Source organism: Podarcis bocagei (assembly GCF_964188305.1).
Source record: "Podarcis bocagei genome assembly, chromosome: 2".
NCBI lineage: Eukaryota > Metazoa > Chordata > Lepidosauria > Squamata > Lacertidae > Podarcis > Podarcis bocagei.
The window spans coordinates 70992888-71006696 of NC_138126.1; the positions used below are offsets into that span (position 1 = coordinate 70992888).

A 13809-nucleotide genomic window follows, 5' to 3' on the forward strand; every position below is an offset into this window, starting at 1 on the left:
CACAGGGGAGCAGACTTCAAGCTCTCAGGGTCTACCTTCTTTTTTTACCAGAACCCAGTAATCCACCAAATAGAGCCAGCTACAAAAGACATACAGTTGTACCTTGGATCCCGAATGCCTTGGTACTTGGACGTTTTGGCTCCCGAATGCCGCAAACCCAGAAGTGAGTGTTCCAGTTTACAAATGTTTTTTGGAAGTCGAACGTCCGACGGGGCTTCCACTGCTTCTGGTTGGCTGCAGGAGCTTTCTACAGCCACTCAGAGGCTGCGCTTTGGTTTCTGAACGTTTTGGAAGTCAAATGGACTTCTGAAACGGATTCCGTTTGACTTCCAAGGTACGACTGTAGACTTATAATTAAAGACTTTTGAGCTCAGACATTTGTTCTGGCTACTAGAACTGAATTTAGTTCATAGTCTTGATTACTACATACTTGCTTTGATTCAGCAGTATTTGCAAGGGATTGTTAGTTTTTGCACCGTCCTTCAACCTGAATATTTATGGGGCAGTTCACAATATTCCAAGAAAGCACTTCATAAAATTTATCTCAGTCCAGCCCTAAGATAAAAACATAAAGCCAGTTTACAGCAACCCAGCAAGGAGAAACACTTCCCCCTACATCAGCCTCAACATAGTTTCAATGTAACATGGGGGGGGGGGGATACTGTATTTTTCGCTCTATAAGACGCACCAGACCACAAGACACACCTAGTTTTTGGAGGAGGAAAACAAGAAAAAAAATATTCTGAATCTCAGAAGCCAGAACAGCAAGAAGGATCGCTGCGCAGTGAAAGCAGCAATCCCTCTTGCTGTTCTGGCTTCTGGGATAGCTGCGCAGCCTGCATTCACTCCATAAGATGCACACACATTTCCCCTTACTTTTTAGGAGGGAAAAAGTGAGTCTTATAGAGCAAAAAATACGGTAATTTAGAGGATGATCACATTTCCAAGGAGTAGGGAATTCTGCATCTGGGATGCCATAGCAGAGAAGGTCTTGCCCCATTTGGGTGCATAGCAAACTGCAGATACTGATGGAACCACGAGCAAGGCTTCAAGGTGCAGGTTGGCAGATAATGGAAAAAGGAGCTCATTCAAATACTTGGGTTCCAAGCTCTGTAGACAATTGTCAGCTGCTTAAAATGGGCCTAGTAGTAAACAGGCACCCAGTTCACCTCCTTGTGGATGGGTACAATGTGGTACCATTTTGCAGAGCTAGTCAATAGCTTGGTAGCTGCATCATGCACTAGCTGCAACTTTTGGACCATCTTCAAGGACTGCTCCACATAAAACACATTGCAGTAGTCTAAACCTGAGGTTACTAGAGGCTGTATCACTGCAGCTAGGCTATGCCGACCCAGAAGAGTCTGTGACTGGCCAACCAGCTGGAACTGGATGTAAGGACGCCTTGCTACAGAGACTACCTAGGCCTCATACAACACGGATGGGCCAGTAGAACCCCAAGACTATGACATTTCTCTAGGAGGGCAGACATGGCTTAAGCGTTAGTGGTAAGCTAAAATCCATTGTGGAGTTATTCCACTGTATAGAGAACATTAGTTTCAGCTTAAAGCCAGTCCAGTCTTATATTGATGATGAAGGTCATGGGTCAAAACTGGGTGGCTTTTGTGACTCGCTGATGTAACCTTGGAAAGATTTAAGCAGCCATTTGCGTAATGCAGAACGATATCTTCCTGAAGAAGGCTGTTTGAGTTCCACATTTCCATAGCAACCTAGGACATAATAAAACAAGCAGATGTTAGGGAGGGTTTCAAAGTTAAAAGTTCCAAAATAATAATAATAATTGCATCAATCAGACAGGCTAATAGTAATGGCAAGACAAATACATATTTGGAGAGGCTTAAGATGCTTAAAGGATATGAGAATTTGAGCATTTCTGGGAGCTAGTCATTTAGTTTGGCATACTTTCCCCCCTTCTACTTATTTTAATTTCACCTTGTTCTCTCTTATTCATTTTTCCATATCCTTTTTACTCTCAGATCCATTGTGCAATCCATAAACTAGCTAAACTGGAATAGCTGGATCTAAAGCTAGCTATGAGGGCTGTATTATCTACTCTCATGGTCAGAGGCAGTACGCCTCTGAATGCCAGTCGCTGGGAATCATAAGTCAGGAAAGTGCTGTTGAACTCTGTTCCTGTTTACGGGCTTCCCATAGACATCTGGTTGGCTGCTGTCAGAACAGAATGCTGGACCACACAGAACTATGGCCTGATCAAACAGAATTCTGCCTAAGTTCTTAAACAGTTTGACTGCATTCCCCTTGGTCCAGCAGTTTTCTGTGATTGTGTACACATGGAGGTGCCAACCAACATACCAATGGTGGAGGAAGGTCCCCACCCACAAAGGACAGCCCAATGAATAGGATTAATGAGTAGTCAAGAAGGCTATTTCCATACTCCAACTGACAGAGGGAGGAGCCGCTAGCACCTAACATAGTGGGAAGGAGCCAAATCGCGCCACTGTGGACCATTGTGCCATACCGCCCTTCATCCAAAAATCACAGGGCGGATTACAAGTTTTATAAAATTATATGTTGATTAAATTTATTGCTGGCACTAAAAAGGTCCTCGAGCAATTTACAACCAAAGTAAAAAAGATGCAATAATAAACACCGTTAACACAGATTTAACAATATAATATATCGCGCTGGAGCACAAGAAAACAAAAACGACTTTGGTGCTGAAACAATGTCAAGGCTGGTGTCAGGCAAGCCTCTGTGGAGAAAGCATTCCTGTTGCTGCCACCCTCTGGACTTCTCTTGAAGGTGACAGATAGAGAAGAGCCGCAGGTGATCTCAGGGTTCAGGCAAGTTAGTGTGGGAAAGGCCAGTACAGTACAGTAGTCTTGTTAATGGACCACATGGAGGACTCCATCTCAACCTGCCTTGTCCATCCTTACGCCTCCTTGGTGCTCCTCTGCTTTTCTCACCTGTGGCCCAGCACTAGGCAGGGACTTGTCAAGCTGATTCCTGTCCCTTCTATCCCCTCACATCTGAGGCTGTTTTCCAGTGTGGTTCTGTTGCAGTCAAAACAGCAGAGAGTCTTGTAGAACCCTAAGGGTGAACATATTTATTACAAAATATAAAGTTATGCGGACAATACTCCACTATTTGTTTATGTCTGCTATGAAGACACCAGAAGAGCCCTGCTGGATCAGGCCAAAGACCCATCTTGTATGTCACCCTGTTCTCACGCTGGCCAATCAGATGCCTCTGAGAAGCCCACGAGGATGACCTCTCCCACCCTTGTTCCCACTGACAGATATTGTCTCTGATCCCGGACCTGAAGGCAGTGAATATTTAATAACCAGCATGATTAGTAGCCACAGAAAGCCTCACCCTCTAGGAATTTGTTTAATCCCATATTAAACCCATCTAGGTTGTGGTCCTAACTTATCTGCTTTCCTTCCCCAGCCATTACTGAGTGCATAGATCGAATGTTGCTATTGATACCAAACACAGATCTCCAATTCCCACATTATCCAGGTGGGTGGCGGGGTGGGGGGAAGGCACAGAGCAACACCATAACTCATACAATTGCAGCCTGGAATGGCACAGTCCCAGAAAAGCTTTTAAACAGAACAAACTTTTTTTTTTTTTTTTAGGAATAGAGAGGACTGAAGTTAATCATAAATGGGCATGAAATTAATAAACCCAATGTGAAAATTGCATGCTCCTTGACGAGTTCAGAGCTCAACCTACTGAATGCAGGGTGATACAGTAACACTAAATAATCAAAGACTTTGTCCCCACTTTGTTTGCCTGCAAAGGTATTCCTTCCACTTTCAAAGGAAGGCTTTTTACACCTAGCCCTCTGAAAAAGTTAAGGCATTGAATGACGCCATGATAATTCTGTAGACATTTAGAACCCATATGGGGCATATAGACTGAAGACTTGTTGGCATGTGGACTCTGAATATCAGGGGTCGCCTTGCCCAGGAAATATACCATACCCATATCTGATGGCCAAAGTCTTTATTTGCCCAATACTGATACTCCTAGGCCAAGGTAGATGCTTGCCAGTGTGTACCTGGTTTCAGTTAAGCAAATAGCTTGCCTGGTGTAGAGATGGGGGGAGCACTAAGCTTAGTTGGGACCATAGCATGGGAGGAATGGATTTTTAACCCTTTGCTGTCCTCATGGCCCCAGTTGGAATCCTGCCCCCCAACATGCCATGCCTCTCATTCACAAAGGGAGAGAAGTCCCCATTCATGCCATGTTTTTTTCTAGACCAGTGTGTACTCCTTTTCCAGCTAATAAGATTACCCTCCTGTTACAGCAACACATATAAATTATGAACACACACACACTTAATCCCCCCCCCCGCTTCTTTCACCCAAGCCATCTGTTACGGGAGGTGGGAAGAGAGAGGGAACGAAAAAAATGGAAATAATACTGAATAGACTCTTTCAGAAGTCTTGAAATCCAGAAAAATGCTTCTGGCAGAGAGGTGCCGAAGAGATGCAAGAGAAATTTACGAGGCTGATGATGATTCTTTTTGAACACAAACTAGACATGTCCTCGTACAAACACAAACTAATAGAGAGTTTGTCTCATTTTCTCAGGCACATACAGTGGTACCCCGCAAGACGAATGCCTCGCTAAACGAAAAACCCGCAAGACGAAAGGGTTTTCCGATTTTTAGAGGCTTCGCAAGACGAATTTCCCTATGGGCTTGCTTCGCAAGACGAAAGCCCATAGGGAAATCTCCCAGACCTGTCCTGAAGGCTTGTGGTGGGAGGTCCGGGAACAGAGGAGAAGGCGCGCAGCGCTTCTCCTCTGTTCCCGGGGCTTGCGGTGGGAGGAGGGTTTTTCCTCCCCACCGCCAACATTCAGAACAGCATTCTGAATGTTGGCGGTAGGGAGGAAAGCCCTCCTCCCACCGCAAGCCTTCAGGACAGGTCCGGGAACAGAGGGGAAGGCGCGCAGCGCTTCTCCTCTGTTGCCGGACCTGTTTTGAAGATTTGCGGTGGGAGGAAGGTTTTCCTCCCCACCGCCAACATTCAGAAGGCTGTTCTGAAGGCTGGCGGTGGGAAGAAAAGCCCTTCTCCCCCGCCAGCCTTCAGAAGAGTTCCCGGAGGGCTGCCTAGGCTGCGGATAGCAGCATGCTGCCCCGCGCAAGGGGCGCTCTTAAGCAGAGCGCCCCTGGCGCGGGGCAGACATTCGCAGCTTGGGGAGCCCTGCAGGACTTCCCCGCAGGGCTCTCCAAGCTGCGGATAGCAGCCTGCTGCCCCGCACGAGGGGCGCTCTTTAGCAGAGCGCCCTTCGCGCGGGGCAGACACCTGCAGCTTGGGGAGCCCTGCAGGACTTCCCTGCAGGGCTCTCCAAGCTGCGGATAGCAGCCTGCTGCCCCGCACGAGGGGCGCTCTTTAGCAGAGCGCCCCTCGCGCGGGGCAGACATTCACAGCTTGGGGAGCCCTGCAGGACTTCCCCGCAGGGCTCTCCAAGCTGCAGATAGCAGCCTGCTGCGCCTATCCGCAGCTTGCAGAGCCCTGTGGGGAAGTCCTGCAGGGCTCCCCAAGCTGCAGATGTCTGCCCCGCGCGAGGAGCGCTCTGCTAAAGAGCGCCCCTCGTGCGGGGCAGCAGGCTGCTATCCACAGCTTGGAGAGCCCTGCGGGGAAGTCCTGCAGGGCTCCCCAAGCTGCAGATGTCTGCCCCGCGCGAGGAGCGCTCTGCTAAAGAGCGCCCCTCGTGCGGGGCAGCAGGCTGCTATCCGCAGCTTGGAGAGCCCTGCGGGGAAGTCCTGCAGGGCTCCCCAAGCTGTGAATGTCTGCCCCGCGTGAGGGGCGCTCTGCTAAAGAGCGCCCCTCGTGCGGGGCAGCAGGCTGCTATCCGCAGCTTGGAGAGCCCTGCGGGGAAGTCCTGCAGGGCTCCCCAAGCTGTGAATGTCTGCCCCGCGCGAGGGGCGCTCTGCTTAAGAGCGCCCCTCGTGCGGGGCAGCAGGCTGCTATCCGCCGCTTGGAGAGCCCTGCGGGGAACTCCTGCAGGGCTCCCCAAGCTGCGAATGTCTGCCCCACGCGAGGGGCAGCAGGCTGCTATCCGCAGCTTGCAGAGCCCTGCGGGGAAGTCCTGCAGGGCTCCCCAAGCTGTGAATGTCTCCCCCGCACGAGGGGCGCTCTGCTAAAGAGCGCCCCTCGTGCGGGGCAGCAGGCTGCTATCCGCAGCTTGGAGAGCCCTTGTGATGGCCTGGGATTCCGATTCGGAGGATGAAACAGAGGAATCCCAGCCTGCACAGGAGTCCCCGCCTCCAGGGCCGGCTGAACTGGGGCAAGGCCTAGAGGCTGAAGAGCCTGCACCTGTGGCAGTGCAGCAGGAGCTGGCCCCAGGTGAAGTCCTCCTGGCCCCAGAGGGGCCTGATGACTCAGTGGCCACAGGTGAGCCTCCTCCAGGGCCCAGTAACCCTTCGGCCTCTCCTGATCTGCAGAGGCTTAGGGCAGAGAGGCGAAGGGAACTAGTTGCCCCCAGGAGGAGTGCTCGCCTTAAGGCCAGAGTAGGCGGGGCTCCTGGGGGTCGGGACCGCCCCTGACCTTAGAAGAGGATAAAAGCCCACTCATCCCGGCCCCAGGTTGCGGGAGCAACGTCGTTGTTGGCTTCGGACCTTCCTGTGATCCTGATCCTTGCTCGGCCTCCTGTTCCTGACTAACCGGTACTCCTGTTCCCTGCTCGGCTTCCTGTTCCTGACTATCCAGTACTCCTGTTCCCTGCTCGGCCTCCTGTTCCCGACCATCCGGTGTTCCTGTTACCTGCTCAGCCTTCTGTTCCAGCGTTACTGTTCCCCGCCCGTCTCTCTGCATCGGACCTCGCCCCGCTTCGTGTGGACTCTGCTACACTCACGGTACCTTACCCCCGGGACCAGCACACTTTGCTCCCGCCACACCCGCACTCCCCCTTCGTAGGGGTGCGTTCGGGAAGAGCCAGAGGCCATGGAGGACCAGGCGGCTGCACTGGTGACTTTGGCCCAGGAGAACCAGGCCTTAACTCACACCGTGCAGCAGCTCAGTGACGCGGTCGTGGCACTTCAGCAACGCTTAGAAGCCCTACCGGCTCCTGGGGCCGACGCCCCGACTCCTGGCAAGTACCCAGTGGCTTTGCCTGAGAAATTTGATGGAGCCCCGGCCAGCTTTCCTATGTTCCTGGCCCAGGCCAAGCTATATATTCAGGGGCGAGCCCGGAACTTTCCTGACGACCGCACCAAGGTGCACTTTTTGATTAGTTTGTTAAAGGACCAGGCGGCCAAGTGGGCGTTGCCGCTACTCAGGCAAGACTCCCCCTTGCTGGCGGACTATACGGGGTTTTGCAATCGTTTGGAGGCCGCGTTCGGCAACCCCCAGAAAGGGAGTCAAGCCAACCGGGCGATTCGGCGGTTGAGACAGGGCAAGTCTACGGTGGCCGCATACACCACAGAATTCCGGCTGCTGGCACAGGACTTGACCTGGAACGACTCGGCTCTCCGGGACCAGTATCTCGAGGGGCTTTCAGATGAGATACTGGACCAGCTGGTCACGATGGAACGCCCCACCACGCTAGACACCCTTATCCAATGGAGTCTACAGATTGACGATCGGCTAGAGGACCGGCGTCAGGCTCGGGACCGCCGACACCTCCAGTTCTTGGCCCCAGTGTCGACCAGCAGCCCCACGGGCCCAGCTAAGTCATTGGAGGAACCTATGCAGCTTGGGGCAGTGCGGCCACGCCTCTCCCCCGCAGAGAAGTCGCGGCGTCGGGAGGGGAATCTTTGTCTCTATTGTGGCGGAAGCGGACACTATGCAAGGTCCTGTCCTGAGAAACGCCAGCCGCAGGGAAACCACCAAACCCCAGTAGCTGATGGCCCTGGCTACCGGGGGTCCCAAACAGCACAGAATGGGGCCGCACCAATTGAATTACAACACCTTATGGTTCCGGTACATCTATACCCTCCAGGAGGGCCATGGATTCTTACCCATGCGCTGGTGGATTCGGGCGCAACCCGCTCTTATATGGATGCTGCTTTTGCTGCCCAGCATCGGGTGCCACTGCGGAACAAGCCAGAACCGGTGCAGGTGGAGGCAATCGACGGACGGCCCCTGCGTTCGGGTGCCGTCACTCAGGAGACCCAGCCCCTGGTCCTGTGCCTCCAGCAGCACCGTGAGATGCGAACTCTGGATATTGCCTCCATGCCCCGGTTCCCCCTGGTGCTTGGGATGGACTGGCTGGAGGCTCACAATGTGCGGATTGACTGGGTCAAACGGACTGTACACTTCCCAGACCCCAGTTCTCCGGCTGAGACTGAGATGCTAGCAGCTGCGCCCACTGAGGAGGTTGCTGCAACGCTCCCCGCTGAATACCGGGACTATCACGACGTGTTTGAGGAACGGGGGGCAGACCAGCTGCCGCCGCATCGGTCCTTTGACTGTGGCATAGACCTCCAGCCCGGAGCGCCTCTACCGGTGAGTCGCTTATACTCGTTAACCGAGCCAGAGCGCGAGGCTTTACAGGACTTCTTGCGCAAGAACCTGGAGCGTAGGTTCATTAGGCCTTCTACCTCGCCCACTGCTGCGCCAGTGCTCTTTGTTAAAAAGAAATGTGGGGAGCTCCGCCTTTGCCATGATTACCGGGCCCTGAACAAAATTACCATCCCGGACCGGTACCCTTTGCCCCTTATTTCGGAGTTACTGGAGCGGGTACAAGGGGCGCAGGTGTTCACCAAGCTAGACCTCCGGGGTGCCTACAATTTGATTCGGATCCGCGCCGGGGATGAGTGGAAGACCGCATTTGGGACCCGGTACGGACAGTTCGAATACCTGGTTATGCCCTTTGGTTTGTGCAACGCGCCTGCTGTGTTCCAACGGTACATCAACCACGTGTTCCAGGACTTGCTAGACAAGTATGTGGTGGTGTACTTGGATGACATTCTGGTTTACTCCCGTGACCCGGCGTGCCACGAAGGCCATGTCCGGACCGTGCTGCAGCGCTTGCGCGAGCATCGTCTGTATGCAAAGCTCAGCAAGTGCGAGTTTCATCAGCGGTCAGTGGACTTCCTGGGTCACCGACTCTCACCAGGTGGGGTGCAGATGGATCCTGGGAAGGTGGCAGCGGTTCGAGAATGGGCGGCACCTCGGAACCGCAAGGACCTACAGCGTTTCCTGGGGTTCGCCAACTATTACCGAACCTTCATTGCGGACTATGCTCACCGCACCACCCCGTTGACCCGACTACTGCGCCCCAAGACGCCGTTTTCCTGGGACAAGGAGGCGGAGGAGGCGTTTCAAGGGTTGAAGGCCTGTTTCCAGAGAGCGCCAATCTTGCAACATCCGGATCCTTCTCGACCCTTTGTGGTAGAGACTGACGCCTCCAGTACGGCTCTCGGTGCCGTCTTGTCTCAGCAGCATGGACCGGAAGCGCCACTTTTACCCTGCGCCTTCTATTCCCGCCAGCTCCTCCCAGCGGAGCGTAACTATACTGTGTGGGAGCGGGAACTACTGGCCATCAAGGTAGCCTTTGAGGTCTGGCGCCACCATCTTGAGGGGGCACGACATCCGGTGGAGGTGAGAACTGACCACCGGAACCTGGAGTACCTCCAGACCACCCGCAAGCTGAACCAAAGACAGATCCGGTGGGCGTTGTTCTTTTCCCGGTTCCAGTTTCGGATCCGATACATCCCTAGCTCTCAGAATCAGAAGGCGGATGCTCTGTCCCGGAAACCTGAAGACAACGCAGACACGGTACAGCAAGCAGAACCCACCACGATTCTACCTTCGGCTGCATTCCTGGCCACCCAGGAGGCGCAGCCACTGCAGGTTCGGGTGCGGGAACAGCAGCGGGTCGACGCTTGGGCCCAGGATCGTCTCCGGGAGCTGGCTGAAGGGTCCAGTCCACAATATCCGGGGCTGGTCCTGCATCAGGGCCTGCTGCTGCACCACGGTCGTCTGTACGTCCCGCCAGGGCCACTACGGCTGGAGGTTCTCCGGATGGCCCATGATGCCCCAGCAGCGGGGCACTTTGGACGGTATCGGACCACCCATTTGGTCAGTCGGGAGTTTTGGTGGCCCCGCCTGAAGGCTGACGTGGCTCGCTACGTTGCTGGTTGTGATGTCTGCCGTCGCGCCAAGGGTCCTACCGGGCGACCCCCCGGCCTACTTCAGCCATTGCCAGTTCCACCGCGCCCTTGGCACACGGTTTCGTTGGACTTTATAGTGGAATTACCCTCGTCTCGTGGCTGTACCTGCCTTCTGGTTTTCTCCGACCATTTCACCAAGATGGTACACTGCGCTCCCTGTCCATCTGTACCCACAGCCAAGGAAACTGCGCAGCTGTACCTTCAGCATGTCTTCCGCCTGCATGGACTACCTGAGCGCGTGGTGTCCGACCGGGGCGTTCAGTTCACATCCCGGTTCTGGCGAGCATTACACCAGACCCTCGGGACAGAGGTCTGCCTCTCGTCAGCCTACCACCCACAGACCGATGGCCAGACGGAACGGGCGAACGCGGTGCTAGAGCAGTACCTCCGGTGTTACTGCAGCTACCAGCAGGATGACTGGGTCGACCACCTGGCATTGGCGGAGTTCGCCTATAACAACGCGGTGAATGCGTCCACCCAGCAGACCCCGTTCCAGGCCAGCTATGGTTATCATCCACGGCTGTTTCCAGAGGTGCTGCCGGCATCCGCGGTCCCGGCAGTGACGGAGTGGCTTCAAGAGCTCCAGTCCCAGCAACAGCTTTTGGTGGAGCAACTGCACCAGGCCAAGGAAGCGTACAAAGCCCAGGCCGACCGCCACCGCCAGGTGGGGCCGGAACTTCGCGTCGGTGACCTGGTTTGGCTCTCCACTCGCCATCTCCACCCCTCTCGACCTTCGCGGAAGTTGGACTCCCGCTTCACCGGCCCGTTCCCTATCGTGGACCAAGTCTCTCCTGTGGCATTCCGTCTCCGGTTACCCGCAACCCTGAAGGTTCACCCGGTCTTCCACAGGTCCCTTTTGAGTCCTGTGGCCCCACCCGACGAGTTCCACCCGAACCGTCCCCAACCGCAGCCAGTGTTGGTTCGGGGAGAGCCTGAGTACGAGGTGGAACGCATCCTGGACTCCCAATACCGCAGGGGAAAGCTACAGTATCTCATTGACTGGAAGGGGTACGGACCGGAGGACCGTTCCTGGGAACCAGCGGCCAACGTCCACGCACCTGCCTGCCTCCGAGAGTTCCATGCGACGTACCCCGGCAAGCCGGGTCCGGACCCTCGGTTGAGGGGGGGGCCTGGGAGGGGGGATGGTGTGATGGCCTGGGATTCCGATTCGGAGGATGAAACAGAGGAATCCCAGCCTGCACAGGAGTCCCCGCCTCCAGGGCCGGCTGAACTGGGGCAAGGCCTAGAGGCTGAAGAGCCTGCACCTGTGGCAGTGCAGCAGGAGCTGGCCCCAGGTGAAGTCCTCCTGGCCCCAGAGGGGCCTGATGACTCAGTGGCCACAGGTGAGCCTCCTCCAGGGCCCAGTAACCCTTCGGCCTCTCCTGATCTGCAGAGGCTTAGGGCAGAGAGGCGAAGGGAACTAGTTGCCCCCAGGAGGAGTGCTCGCCTTAAGGCCAGAGTAGGCGGGGCTCCTGGGGGTCGGGACCGCCCCTGACCTTAGAAGAGGATAAAAGCCCACTCATCCCGGCCCCAGGTTGCGGGAGCAACGTCGTTGTTGGCTTCGGACCTTCCTGTGATCCTGATCCTTGCTCGGCCTCCTGTTCCTGACTAACCGGTACTCCTGTTCCCTGCTCGGCTTCCTGTTCCTGACTATCCAGTACTCCTGTTCCCTGCTCGGCCTCCTGTTCCCGACCATCCGGTGTTCCTGTTACCTGCTCAGCCTTCTGTTCCAGCGTTACTGTTCCCCGCCCGTCTCTCTGCATCGGACCTCGCCCCGCTTCGTGTGGACTCTGCTACACTCACGGTACCTTACCCCCGGGACCAGCACAGCCCTGCGGGGAAGTCCTGCAGGGCTCCCCAAGCTGTGAATGTCTGCCCCGCGCGAGGGGCGCTCTGCTTAAGAGCGCCCCTCGTGCGGGGCAGCAGGCTGCTATCCGCCGCTTGGAGAGCCCTGCGGGGAACTCCTGCAGGGCTCTCCAAGCTGCGAATGTCTGCCCCACGCGAGGGGCAGCAGGCTGCTATCCGCAGCTTGCAGAGCCCTGCGGGGAAGTCCTGCAGGGCTCCCCAAGCTGTGAATGTCTGCCCCGCGCGAGGGGCGCTCTGCTAAAGAGCGCCCCTCGTGCGGGGCAGCAGGCTGCTATCCGCAGCTTGGAGAGCCCTGCGGGGAAGTCCTGCAGGGCTCCCCAAGCTGTGAATGTCTGCCCCGCGCGAGGGGCGCTCTGCTTAAGAGCGCCCCTCGTGCGGGGCAGCAGGCTGCTATCCGCAGCTTGGAGAGCCCTGCGGGGAAGTCCTGCAGGGCACCCCAAGCTGCAGATGTCTGCCTCGCACCGGGCAGCAGGCTGCTATCCGCAGCCTAGGCAGCCCTCCGGGAACTCTTCTGAAGGCTGGCGGCGGGACAAGGGCTTTTCTTCCCACCGCCAGCCTTCAGAAGGCTGTTCTGAAGGCTGGCGGTGGGGAGAAAAGTCCTTCTTCCCCCGCCAGCCTTCAGAAGAGGTCTGGGGACAGACTGTCCCTGGACCTGGTCTGAAGGAGGTCTCCATAGGAACGCATTAATTGATTTTCAATGCATTCCTATGGGAAACCGTGCTTCGCAAGACGAAAAACTCGCAAGAAGAAAAAACTTCGTCTTGCGAGGCACCACTGTAATGATTTATTTACAGGCTGCCAACTACTTAACATTGGCGTGCCCTGACACCCAGTTGATTTTTCTTATCATGTCATGAATGTATTAAAATGTTTTTCCAGCCTCAGTGGAAGGGATGGCTTGGAGGCGCTTAACCAAGATCCACTTTCCTTGACTGACCAAACACAGACAAACCACTTGGTGTTATAAAAATATTTGTGTCCTTTACTGCAGTCTATATGAAACCCTGTTAAAATTTACTAGTCATCAATAGCCCTCGCCTCCACAAATGTGTCTAATCTGCTTTTACAGTCATCTAGGTTGCTGGCTATCACTGCCTCCTGTAGAAGCGAGTTCTATAGTTTACGCTCTACATAAAGAAATACCGTATTATTTTGCTCCATAAGACACACTTTTTTCTTCCTAAAAAGTAAGGGGAAATGTCTGTGCGTCTTATGGAGCGAATGCATGGTCCCTGGAGCCGAATTGCCCAGGGACAAAAAGCAGATCATGCTTTTTTTTTTTTTTAGAAAGAGGGAAGGGGGTGTTGAAATGAAGCAGCTGGGCAGCAAATGATCGGGAGGGGAGATAAGGGACTCTAGCAATAAAGGAGGCTGCCTGGGAGGGGGGAGGTAAAGACAGTGAACTTGCAAGGAGAGGAGACAGGAAGATTAAAGCAACAAGGAGAGAAATTAGGAGAAAAGGAGGAGCAAAAAACTGCTCCAGCTAAGGAAAAGACACTAAGGCAAACAAGAGGGAAGGGAGCGTTGAAATGAAGCAGCTGATCGGCAAGCGATCGGGGAGGGAGATAAGGGACGCTAGAGATAAAGGAGGCTGCCTGGGAGCGGGGAGGTAAAAGCCCATGGATCCTCAGGATTTTTGCATTGGGTCACCCCAAATTCACCATCAGATCACATAGCATGTACATGGCTAAAGCCTGCACCAAAAAAACCCACGCATCCACTGTTTCGTGGGGCTATCTGCTCTGTTTATTTTATGAGATTCCCCATAAACTGACATTGTTTTCAAGGCTTTAATCCTATGCATCCTTGGATTAAATGCTGCTCACCAGAAA

The 13809-nt window shown here is 54.6% G+C and overlaps 1 protein-coding gene across 1 annotated transcript in view; it reads left to right on the forward strand.

The window, feature by feature from the left end:
* Positions 1–8971: 8971 nt before the first annotated feature.
* The window catches only part of GFPT2 (glutamine-fructose-6-phosphate transaminase 2), a 76182-nt gene continuing 71344 nt past the window's right edge, over positions 8972–13809 (forward strand). The window contains exon 1 of the mRNA XM_081185580.1: positions 8972–8976. The gene's annotated coding sequence lies outside the window, so the exon portion shown is untranslated. The remainder of the gene's footprint in view (positions 8977–13809) is intronic.